We start from the raw sequence: 13,063 nt of genomic DNA on the forward strand, positions 1-13,063 counted from the left end.
GAACTCATTGATGGCGTTCTACTGTGTGCTTAAAGATTGTGACATCATGATGAGACATCAGTGAAAAAAAAAAAAACTCCCTGAAATTCAGCCTTGGCCTGTCCAATTTGGGCAATGTTATTTTCTACTGAAGCTTCCCCATCACATTACACAGTGTTCCAACAAATTATTATGCAAGTGACATATCAATAGGATTTCGGTACCACAATGAATCAGATTTTTGTTTGTGGTGTTTTTCACATCATTACAGGTAACTGGTATCAATCTCAGACCGGTTTGGTCAATAGTTTGCCAGGTCTTTTTAGGTAAATGGAAACCCTACTTAAAGAGACACACACACACACACACACACACACACACACACATATATAAATATATATATATATATATATAACTTTTTTCTGTACTTTTGAGAAATGTTATATTTACTTAATATTAAAAAAGTATTAATAAAAGGAATCAAATGATCTTACCGACCCCAAACCTCTGAATGATAGTGCACCTTATTAAGTTATAAAAATTAATAATGTTTGCAATCTTTTCATGGTTGGATCATTTAGGATCTCTTCTCCTGATCAAGTCTTCTCATTCCGCAGAAACTACTGTATGATCTGGACTTCAGAGTAGAGAAAACCTTCAGCCTTTCATGTGGTAGCCATGGTGATTATTGACATTTAAATCCCTGTTTCAAAGCTTTAATAAACACCAAAGCAGATAACAAAACGATCCTTTTTGAAGTTCGGTTCAGAAAACCGGTTGAATTGGGACCTTAGGATATAAACGTCATTGTTGGCTGTCAGGCGTTTAAAGTCTGTGGTGTCTCACTTCATATACTGCACGTGCCCACGATCACAGCAATTTCTCGGCATTGTGCCCCCGCGCTCTGGTGCGAAACCGCTTGTCTTGCGGTGTGCATGGTGGGATGAACATTTAACAAACAAATAGACACACAGTGCCAAATAAGAAAGTGCTGTGACAAGGTTTCAGCCATAAACTCCATAGCATTCTAAATCTGATTGAAAAGAATAGCTGTTATTGTGTAAAGGCCCGTTTTTTATCATGTCACAAAGGCTGAGAGACAGTCTGAAAGATAAAGTTTTAATATGTGCATATTTCACACCGCAGAGGCACACATTGCATCAGGCACAGTTGAAAGGTCTCTCTGATTTGCACTCTAAAAACGGCTGGGTTATTTTTTAACTCAAAATGCTGGGTTGAGTCTGTTGGGTCATTTTGTTGGGTTATTTAATTTCTTTTTAAACACTTTTGGGTAGTTTCAATTTACCAGGTGTTGGGTTAAACCTGCTGGGTTGCGTCGCTGGGTTGTTTCAGGCCAGCGCTGGGTTATTTAACGCGCCTTGAAGATGTTTAAATCGCTCCCCAACGGTCATTTTGGAAGAACAACGGGGCAAAGCCACGGCTTTCTACTGTTTTAAGGTAAGTTTATTTAATGTTTTCAATAATAATTATTTTAAATTGGCAGAATTATAACTTTTTTTTGCAGCAACAATACTGTTAAACGTCTACAGGCCAACATTATTTACGTTAAATGATGAACTGTTTACCTCAAACGGCCAACCTACGTTACGCGACTCGCATACTCGTGTTAAGGTATCTGAGACGACAGATTAATACAGTTTTATTAAGTTTCAGACAGTGACGGATGGCTGAAATATGCGAATACCTGTGAAAATAGAGGAAAAAGTAGTTTCTGACACTGAAAAGCGAATTTGATATTTAAGTGAGTCAAATGAGTTCAAAAAGTGAATACGACTTTCTGCTCTAATGTAAACGCCTGCAGTTGTCCATATCGACATGTAAATCATAGAAATTACGTAGAATATAGTCGGACTGCAGGTCTAAAAGAACCGACGACCCAGTTCAAATAAACCGGTTCAGTAATCCTCGAACAAAGTGATTCCCGGAAAATAATCAACGTCTCAGGGCATTTCAAACTGCGCGCACGCACAGCGATTGACGTAGGCCGCGTTAGTGAAGTGATTTGATGCTTTTGTGGTTTATAAAGTCTTTTTACATACAAATTATAATTCAAAATGTGTTTTTTTCCTGTCAGAAAAGCGCATGGATACATTTGTGAGAGAAAAACTCGTCGAGTGCAGTCTTATTGAGGCGTCTAACGGTACGTTCGTGTTTATTATACATTTTACATAATTGTTTGTCTGTGATAATCAACTAACGTTAACCCTCATGTAACTTAAACGCACATATATTTGTATTTCGTGCTATAGTTAAAGCTGCACCAGAATGTACCTAATTTATGAGCGTAAACATCATATTAATTTTCCAGATCGTGTTTTTGACTTGTCCTTATCACTTTGGTACATCTATAAGTGTTTATATATGGACTGTTTTACCTACGTGACTTGTCATAGAAATGTCTGTGTGCGCATGCAGTGTGATCTCCCTTATCTGTGCCAGTGACGGTGTGTGTTTGATATAGCCAGCATATTAACATAAAACTGTGATTTAAAATGACTGGAACATCTCATTGATTAGACTGTTTGAAAGCACACCTTTCAGCCAATCACTATATCATATTCTGCTTCTGTAGACCAACTCATAGGTGAATTTAACAAATAATCACGATGGGTCAATTTCATGATTAACTTCACACAGTTAATTGAACTGAATCACGGTTATTAAAACAATTTGTATTTTTTCTTTTTTTAAACGTTATTTTAAAGGTTGGAACAAACATGGAATTCTTTAACTGAGCAGAGTCCACAAAACCCCATCCAATTGTCGTGGCGATTTAAAAATGCCAGCAGATCTCTCAGGCATTGATCCTAATCAATGGACAGGTAAGGATATTCTGGACTATTTTCAAAAGGAATTGCAAATTGTATATTTAATTGTATTTTTCCACATGTGGACGCATACATTGTGAAATAGTCCAAACTCAATTGAAAAGCATTTGTATTTCAGATGCCTTACACAGAAAGCTGTCAATTTGTGTCAAGCGTGGGACTATACTATGGGGCGTTTTTTATTGGGATATATTCTGTAGTTTTTACCCCAAATCTCTCACTGTATGCACTCTGGTGCACGTCAGCAAAACAACATTGGAGTTCTACTCTTAATTACCTATTTGCATCTTTACCTATATTTTATTCCTCCGGTGAAAAGCATTTGGTTAATGGTGAATATTGACCAATAGTACCATGTGGTTCTAACATTTAGCGGGTGATAGTAGCTGCATTTGGGGTAAAAATGACAGAATTATTTATTGTGTGAGGTGCCAAGAATATAGGGAGATCCGGGTTGCACTGTCTGTTCTTTATCACACATCTCTCGGAGCGGCAGCTGCCTTTAGTAGTGCCTTAACCTCCATTGTTAAAAGCATTTGGCACAATTGTCTTTGAGTGACATCACCTCCCAAAACAAACACTCTACATAGTATGGTCCCACCTCTGGCAAAAATTGACAGTTTTCAATTTGAGGCATTGGAAATTCAGATGCTAAAGATTCCATTTGAGTTTTGACAGGTAACGTGCGACACAGTGAAAAAACAGACATGGTAATTCATAAAACCTCATGTACTTGTTCTTATGTTGCATCTACGCTAACATTAGTCTGTTTCTCTCTTATTCCGAGGCCACCGTAGCCACCAGATCCAGTCTGTGTCCAGATCAGAGGGTCACTGCAGTCACCCGGATCCAGTACGTATCCAGACCAGATGGTGGATCAGCACCTAGAAAGGACCTCTACTGCCCTGAAAGACAGCGGAGACCAGGACAACTAGAGCCCAGATACAGATCCCCTGTAAAGACCTTGTCTCAGAGGAGCACCAGGACAAGACCACAGGGAACAGATGATTCTTCTGCACAATCTGACTTTGCTGCAGTCTGGAATTGAACTACTGGTTTCGTCTGGTCAGAGGAGAACTGGCCCCCCAACTGAGCCTGGTTTCTCCCAAGGTTTTTTTTCTCCATTCTGTCACTGATGGAGTTTTGGTTCCTTGTTTTTCTTTAGTTGGGGACAATTAATATCAAGCGATATCATTAACTTGTTTGCACAGAGGGACGATACATCACTGAATCAATGACGAATTGACTTTAACTGAAAACTGAGTGTTTACTTTTGTCCCTTTGCATTATTACACACTATTTTCCTATTTAATACTGTAAAGCTGCTATGATGCAGTATTTGATCAATATGACAGGCTTATTACTCATAATACATGGAAAATACAGCTACAAACTGACTTTGTTTCTCCATTTGAAATTTGGCAGTCACTGTGCATTCATAAAAAACTGAAACAGTAATTTTTGTTCAGTGTTTTTGTTCAAGATTTGCAATTGTGTTTGGATTTTGTTACAATTTGTCACATGTGGAAAACACAATTGAAAATATAATTTTGCAATTCCTTTTGAAAATTGTCCTTCCGTTGACAGGCTCTATAGCAGACTACACTGCTCTCAGGTGTAGATCTTTGCTTCAGAGCTTAAGTGTTTGACAATAGTTCACCCAAAAATGAAAATTGTCAATAATTATTCACCCTGGTCTGAAAGCTCTCGAATATCATCGAACATATCTTAACTTGTGTTCTGAAGATGAAGGAAGGTCTTACGGGTTTGTAACGACATGAAGTTGAATAATAAATGACAGAATTTTCATTTTTGGGTGAACTATATGTTGAACTACCCTAAGTAGTGCACATCTACCTACGTAGTAGTCTTTATATACTTGATATAATTTAAGGACATCTTTAAATGATTTTACATTTAAATTTAAAGAATGTTAATTGTCAATGTCATTTCACTGTGTATTTAAATAGCTAAAAATCTCAAAATGTAATAGTTAAACAGCTAGACACAGGTCATTCAGAAATAATTTTCTTATTTATTGCAACTGTATTTCTGTGATTTTTATTTATTTATTTTGCATTTGCTGGAAACAAAAAAAAGGGAAAATTCCATGTTGTTTGTCATTGGTACAAATTTTTGAATGTCAGATGGCATTAAAAATATTTTTTAACAGTCTAAATCTGTATTCTTCATTATTTATTAATCCATGATTGCTTTGTTAAGCAAAAGTGAAATTATGAGAATAACCCAGCAAGAATAACCCAGAATCATAAAAATGCAAACCCACAAATGGTAAAAATGACTCTATCTTGGGTTTTCTCAATAACCCAGCATGCTGGGTTAAAATGTGTAAACCAGCATGCTGGGTTACTTTAACCCAGCACGTGTTCTGTCCAATATTTACCCAGTGCTGGGTTGCCAATTGGGTTATTTTTAACCCAGCCATTTTTAGAGTGTGGGACGCTGAAGTACTGCAGAATCTCTTTTAGCCTCTGAGGCTGACCAAAAGACATGGTGCAGTCTATGGTGTGCATTCTATCCCATAATCCCGCTCTCCCTCCTGATGGCATTCTACATGTAGGACAGTCCCCTCTGAATGACCCCTGTAACCTCTCCTTTCTAATGACATCACCAATCTCACTCTAAACTTCTTCTCATGCATGTTTATTGTAGACGACGCTATCAACACCGATCCTGTAATCAATATCATACAGACTCTCTATTCCGATCCCCGAGTGAGGCTTTGAATCTGAAGACAGATGTATCTGAGAGACAAGAAATAAGATTGAAGAGCTGTATTTGTGAATGAGATACTCACTGTGCTAGAAGAGACTGCTGACAGCAACAAACCCTTGCATATTTCAGATCTGACCATTAATTCAGTATCTCATGTTGACATACTTTATTCCCCTAATGCAAACTGCACGTCTGACTGAAAAACAGATCCCTTAAAAGTGCCCGTTTGATGCATTAGCATGAGAGGCTTCTTTATTTTGCGTAACACCCTCATTTAGTTCTTTATTTAGCTTTACACAAAGGGTTCTGAAGATCGCGTAGAGCTTCAAATTCTCTAAACCTGCTGGTGATTTGTAAGGCTCGTACCTCCATACCTTCATTAGAATTCTCCCATAGAAAAAGCATTGATTTTTTTTTTGGTTGGGCAGCCCAGCAGAGCCTCAGAATTTATCTTCCTCTGCCTCTTATTTAATCTCTGCTTGAAACAACAGCAGCGGTAATGGCAGTGGAAGGATCCCGGGAATGTGCATGGTCAGCGTGAAGAGAGATAGAGTTGGTGCTAGCTGTGTAAATTAAAGCAGCACAGCTCAAAGAGACAGCTTTATGGAGCAGGTTCTGTGCATGTGTGTGTGTGTGTGTGTTTGTGTGTTTCGATATCTATGTGTGGTGCTGCAGTTTAGAGCATAAATGTCATTTCAAGCACTTATCCTCTTTACTAAAATGATTCCACCTGTGTGAAAACATTATCTCCCTCATAATTTCCCATTTCCTCTTCTATTCCGGATGAATAGTGAATTTGACCCTGTTTCTATACCTGCAGCCTCTTTCACCTTAATACATATTCAGAACTGATTTAAATGCATTTTTAGGTCCTGCAACTTTCAGTATCCAGCTCATGAATTGACTGCATTACCGCAGCGCTGGGTTTGCAAGATCAGACCACCTTGAGTTTGCTTTAATAGGATAGTTCATCATTTAGTCACCCTCACATTATTTACTTTGCTCTCTGGAACATGAAAGAAGATATTTCAAAACATTTCTCAGCTGTTTTTGTCCATTTAATAAAAGTCAAAAGGGTTCAAAAGCTCCAAAAAGGACATGAAGGTTGCATGAAATGAATCTACTCTAAATCCTCTGACATATACTTGGCATACTTCCAGGAAAACTTTGTATACTTGTTTAGACTTTGTATACTGTCAGGAAAAATGTACTTGGACCTTTAGGGGTACAACAAGTTGTCACTGGGGCCCTTAAAGGGACAACTTAAAAAAAATATATCAACACATGAATTAACACAAATATGGCATTGGCATTTGATTTTGAGGGTATTCAATTTCTGTTCATGACACATTGAGCTTGCTGCTTCTGAAGATTTGGAATATACCGTATCAGTCAAGTTATGGATTAAATTCCCTCTACTGTCCTTTTTGAACCCACTAACTTTTATTGTATAGACAAAATCAGTTATTAAAAAATATCTTTATTTGTAGTTTTGCAGGAGAAGGTAGTCAACATGAGGGTGAGCAAATGATTAAAGAGTTTACATAATTGGGTGAACTATCCCTTTAATAATTTTCTAAACTGATTTAAAATGCACTCTTGATTCTTATTGTCCTGCTCATAAATGGAGTGCTTTACCGCAGTGCTGGGTTTGAAAGTGCAGACCACCTTGAGATGTGTTGGGATACTTGTTTCCATGCTGCAGTGTTTATCTGTGTAGTGGCTAAGCTCAAAAGCTCCGCTACGCTTGTAGAGTAGTGGACTAAAATTACAGAAGGGGAGGGAGCCGGCTAGGACCCAGGGGAAGGGTCGGGTTCAGCTCAAGGCCTGGGCAGGTGCCAGGAGTTGGCTCAAGTTATCGCAGTAACAGCAGAGAGCTCAGACTCGCAGAAGACAGGAGCATTTCTGCGACCCCAAAGTCTTTCTTCCCAGTTCTCCTTCAATTCCAAACCCCGCTTCATTAAAACAATCCTATTGGGAGGCAGGAGAATGTATGTTCCCAGCAGTATGTTGGCTGTCATTGTCTACATAATGAGTGGCTTTGCAGGGCATCTTTGTGTGTTTTGTAAAGTCTTTGCTGGAGGCTGTATCTTTGTTGGACTACCCACGCAGCTAGCCGCCCTCTCCACCCACTCCCCTCCTCTCATCTGCCAGAGTGCCCACATATCAGGTCACTTTCTTGTTTAATGAAATTCATTAGCCAGAGCGTCTTAAAAGCTGGAAGACTAATTAAGCTTCCTTTTGAAATGCATGACAGAGGGAACATGCATTGGGATTCTACATCGCTGCCAGAGGCATGATTCCCTGCTCTATGCAAGTCAACAATGGACCCTGCTGAGACAAAAGGGTCATTTTTGAAAACAAGAGGACACAAAACATTGTTTTATCTATATTATTAAACAAACAATTATTGACTATGAAGCTTTGAAGGGATTTTCACCTCTTCATTGTGGTCCAGAGGTATTGTGTCATCCATTGTGCTTGCACAATACTTTTGTAAATATTGGCGCGTTTGCCTGAACACTCTGCTCCTGTGGTCTTGCTTTAAATGGCACACTGACTACAGCTGTCACCACAAAGTGGGGCGATGCTCGCCCTCATATTGCTCACTATACAGCCTCGATTGTTTGCCTCAAAATAACCTGAGCACAAGTTGCTGCAGTTTAATGGAGATGTGCAATCTTTCAGTATCTTGCTGTGAGGTGTACAAGCTCTTCGATTGGCCAAATTTATCTCAGGTTCAGGGGCACTTAAGGGCCCTATTTGTGAGGTTCAGATAGCATCTCCTCACCACTGTAGAGGTGTATGTGCAGTGTACATTTATAAGCCTGGTATCTCTGTGTGTTGAATAATTAATGTGTGGTCAGTGTTTCTCTAGCACTTACAGCCGTACCCTGTAAAAACTGATTTGATTTGCCATTCTGGATTGTTCCAATCACAGCCTCAGAGAGCCAATCACGCACTGACTCTGACATATGCGATGTGGAGCTAATGTTAGAACCATTCTGGCGTCTGTCCAGGTAGTGCTTGGTTATTGTATCGGGGCTGAGTGCGCTCGTCGCTAATGCAATTCATCTTTGAAGAGCAGTAGTAATAAACAGAGGCATTGAGGCTATGAACTGACTTAAAACCCACGCACATAAAAATAGAGCTGGGGTAATAAAGGGGACTGTTGAACAGGTTGTGGTATTATGAGACTGTGTGCTCCTGAATTGCAATCGACCAACTGAAATTTTGGAAAAAAAAGTAAAAACAAAACAAAAACATTTCACCATAATCTTGAAATGCATACAGTATGTGGTGCACTTAATTAATTGTGTAAATGTGTGTGTATATGTGTGTGTGAAAGAGAGAATTGAATATTAAAGTAATGCATTAAAGATAATATACACAATACATTTATGTGTCCCTCCTTTTCTTTGAATAAAGCAAAAATCTGTATTATAGTGAGGCACTTACAATGGAAGTGAATGAGCCCGATCTGAAAATGTTACTCTCTGTAGACACACTTATACTTAATAACTGTTTCTTTGTGAAGTTATCTTCCATTTTACAAACTTTATTTGTTGCCATGACGACATGACTCCTAATACAACCATTTTATAGCTCAAATAATACACAAGATTTAATAGAATAATTAATGTTAGTGTTTAATTAAATTATAAGCTTCGCTTTTAAATCAGTTCATTTCTATTTTAATTGTCTCACTGTAACCTCAATTTTGCATTTTTTAATCATGAGTTTTTGTGTTATTATTTTCAGATTAATATATTTTCTGTTCATAAATGCTGCCACAAATGCTGTCCAGCTGAGCCGAGCTCAACTTGCACTGAACCAGACATTTTTCTTAATGCTAATCGTTTACATATATGCCCCCATTTTACCATTTTCCATCTTTATCTATATATGTGATTATATATACAGACTTATATTGAGTAAGAATTGAAATGGCAAGCTGTCATTCAGCAGTTGCTTTTGTAACAGTGACAGTCTTCCTGGAGCAACAAGGTGTTAGATACACACATATGCGTATATTTATTGCTGGAGGGTTAATATAAACCTGTCTCTGTTTTTAGATTTTTATTAAGCCATTATTTAGTATGTTTATTGAGCTCCTTTCTTTTATATACATATATATATATATACATATATTATATACATATATATATATATAATCATGTGGACTATTGGCTGCCCCCATAATGTTAGTGATTTCAGGTTTCCCTGTCCTTGTGGGGACATTTGGTCCCAAAAGCAAAGACAAAACCTGACCCCAATCTAAATTATCATTAACATTTATGTTCATTGACAAAACAAACAGAGGAGTTATAATTAATATGCATGTAATTATACAATTCCTGTGGATTGTACTTATGAATTATAGGGAGGATGAGTAATTAGCTATGCTTAAGGGTTAAGGTGTTGAATCCAGGATCAAACATCCCATAATTGACTTATCAGTCCTCAACCTGTCAAATAATCAGTTTGCCATCAAATGGCTTCTCTGTCAGTCTCTCTCCTGCTTTTTCATGATACGATCACACCCTGCGCACATCGGCAGTTCAGAGACATTTCTCTCACGTTGCTGATGCCAGACAGATATCCACCAGAGCAGTGCCCTCTAACTTAATGTCTTTCTCCTCTCAGATGTCATAGGCTAATCAAAGCCCTTATTTCCATCAGATCGGGCCTATTGAATTGTTTCCACGTCCAGGGGTGCAGCACATGAACCTGAGTCAGCCTCCGCCACACGCTCAGCTAATTAATGCAGAACGTGTTTGTCCCTGACAGCGTGATCTATTATTGATCAAAGCGCTTATTACTGTTGATTTTGGGTCTTGTGACATTTGCAACCACAGTTATTTTTCTCTGCTGAAATTGGTGGCATTTGTGCTATGATTTAAAAGGGAAAGACACTTGGCTGATGACTGATTAAGAGGGCTACTCAATAACAAGCGTCTGATTCTCTCAGTAGCGAATCAGTGGAGAACAGTGCAAAACCATTATACCAATGCATTTTGCAGGGTAGTTTACTTATAAATGAAATGTCTGTCATTATTTACCCTCATGCGGTTCCAAACCCATATGAAAAATATGCTGCCCATTCTTTTCAATATAATGAAAGTACATTAAAGTCGGCATGAAATCAAATACAGCCTATATATTTCCTAAATGCATCAGTAATAAACGAATCACTTGTGCAGGGGTGTTTTTTTTTTTCCTTCTTTTTTTTTTTTTTTGCATTTACAATTTAGAATCAAAATGTCAACCAACCTGTTGTTAACTGGCTGTAACATCAGATGCATGTTCATATATGGAAGGAAAAATGTGTCACTCTTTCCATTTCATCACAATTTTAAGGAACCACATTTATGATGCTTAAAGTCTTCTGAAGCCAAACAATAACTTTATGCATAGTCATTATTGACTGAAATCTGAACATCTACCTGAGCTCTCCTTTTACTTCTCCTTTAAGAAAGACGTAGCCAATGATCATTCATTTGTCAGATCTATTCAGTGAGTTGATTAATCCAATTCACAAAACTGGTATGAATGGTTAATTCACTGATACAATGATCATCTCACTGACTCAATGTTCTGATCAAAGCAGTGAATAACCACTGGAGTGAAAGATTATCACAAAATAATGGTGTTAATTTCAGCCTTCATATAGCACTCAAATCGTCTGCAGAGCTTTAATGCTACTTTTATGGTGTTTTATGTCACGCAGGTAAAAGAAGGATCCAAAAGCAGAGATGACAGGAATAACAGTCTTTAATGAAATAATATATAACAAAGGCAGTCCGTCCTTACAGCACACAGAACTGGGAAATAGTAACTAGAACAAACGGAAAGACTCCTGTCTCGAAGAGTAACAGAACAGAACTCCCTTGAAGCAGACTTGAGGCTCAGGAGTGGATAATTCAGGCAGGGTGAGAGAACCACATAGGTTTACAATCAGCAGCAACGGCAGCAGAATACAGCAACAACCTTGGGGCTAGACGGTTCCAGGCAGACAAGACAAGAATAGGTGAGTACCTCTCAATGCGGACAGGATGTAACTGCTTGACAAAACGCATGACATGTAACAATAATCCAACAAAGAATCTACCAGAGCAACCACCAGATAAAGGGTGAACACTTAGGGCAAAGTAGAAACAGGTGTCAAAGCAAATCAGCGCGAGCGCTGATTGCAATGACAAGCAGGTGCATGAAGAGAGAGAGGTCAGCGGGACCGAGAAAGAGTATAATAATAAAGCTAATAAGGTGTGTGAGTGTGTGTGTGTAAAAGAGTGAGAGAGCGTGCGAGAGAGAAAACGGAAGAAAAACCTGACTTATGACAGTACCCCTCCCTCAACGAGCGCCACTAGGCGCTCGAGGAAGGAGCCTGACGGGACCGGTAGAAGTCGTCAATCAGCGAGCGGTCCAGGACATCCCGGGCTGGATTCCACCGCCTCTCCTCAGGACCGTACCCCTCCAAGTCCACCAAAAACTGGTGACCACGCCCCCGGGGACGAACGTCGAGTAGTCTTCGAACCCTGTAAATGGAGGCCCCCTCGTCAATAGGAGGAGGGGGAACGGAGGGACGTGCGGGCGCACGAATAACGGGTTTAATGCAAGACACATGAAATACCGGATGAACACGGCGCATCTGACCCGACAGTCTTAGCTTTACAGCGACTGGACTGATGACCTTAACAATAGAAAAGGGTCCAATAAAACGAGGCATGAGCTTGCGAGACGTCTCCTGAATAGGCAAATTGCGGGTGGATAACCACACCCTCTGTCCGCAAAAATATCTGGGAGATCTCACCCTGCGGCGATTAGCGGCACGACGAGTACGTTCCCTAGTCTGACATAAGGCAGATCTCACCCTCCTCCAGGTACGCTTACATCTCTGAATAAAAGCCTCGACGGACGGAACCGAGGCCTGAGACTCCTGGGCGGAGAAAACAGGCGGTTGGAAACCAAGGCAACCCTCAAACGGAGATAACCCGGTGGCGGACGAAGGGAGAGAATTATGAGCATATTCGGCCCATGGTAACTGCTCGCACCAAGACGCGGGATTCTGAGAGGTAAGACTACGCAGCATGCGACCAAGAATCTGATTGGTCCTCTCGGCTTGCCCATTGGTCTGTGGATGGAATCCTGACGACAGACTGGGGGAAGCCCCTATCTGGCGACAGAACTCCCTCCAGAACAGAGAAGTGAATTGCGGACCTCTGTCAGACACAATGTCCGAAGGAAGACCATGGATCTTGAAAACGTGATTAACCATAATCTGTGCGGTCTCCTGAGCCGACGGTAATTTAGGGAGCGGAATAAAATGCGCAGCCTTAGAAAAACGGTCCACGACGGTGAGAATGACCGTATTGCCAGACGAAGAGGGAAGCCCAGTAACAAAATCCAACGCAATATGCGACCAGGGACGCGAAGGAACGGGAAGAGGTCTGAGAAGACCCGCCGGAGGATTATTACTAGATTTAGTCTGAGCGCAG

At 39.7% G+C, this 13,063-nt stretch overlaps 1 protein-coding gene and 1 long non-coding RNA gene across 2 annotated transcripts in view; both read left to right on the top strand.

The window, feature by feature from the left end:
* Nucleotides 1-13,063, top strand: part of LOC128019656 (zinc finger protein 804A-like) — a 62,578-nt gene that overhangs the window by 13,829 nt on the left and 35,686 nt on the right. The gene's annotated exons all lie outside the window — the stretch shown is intronic.
* On the top strand, nt 1,470-5,271 carry LOC128019657 (uncharacterized). Its single transcript, XR_008185227.1, has 3 exons — nt 1,470-2,140; nt 2,706-2,822; nt 3,616-5,271. It is a non-coding gene; the product is annotated as an uncharacterized LOC128019657 (long non-coding RNA).

This window comes from Carassius gibelio, chromosome A9 (assembly GCF_023724105.1).
Source record: "Carassius gibelio isolate Cgi1373 ecotype wild population from Czech Republic chromosome A9, carGib1.2-hapl.c, whole genome shotgun sequence".
NCBI lineage: Eukaryota > Metazoa > Chordata > Actinopteri > Cypriniformes > Cyprinidae > Carassius > Carassius gibelio.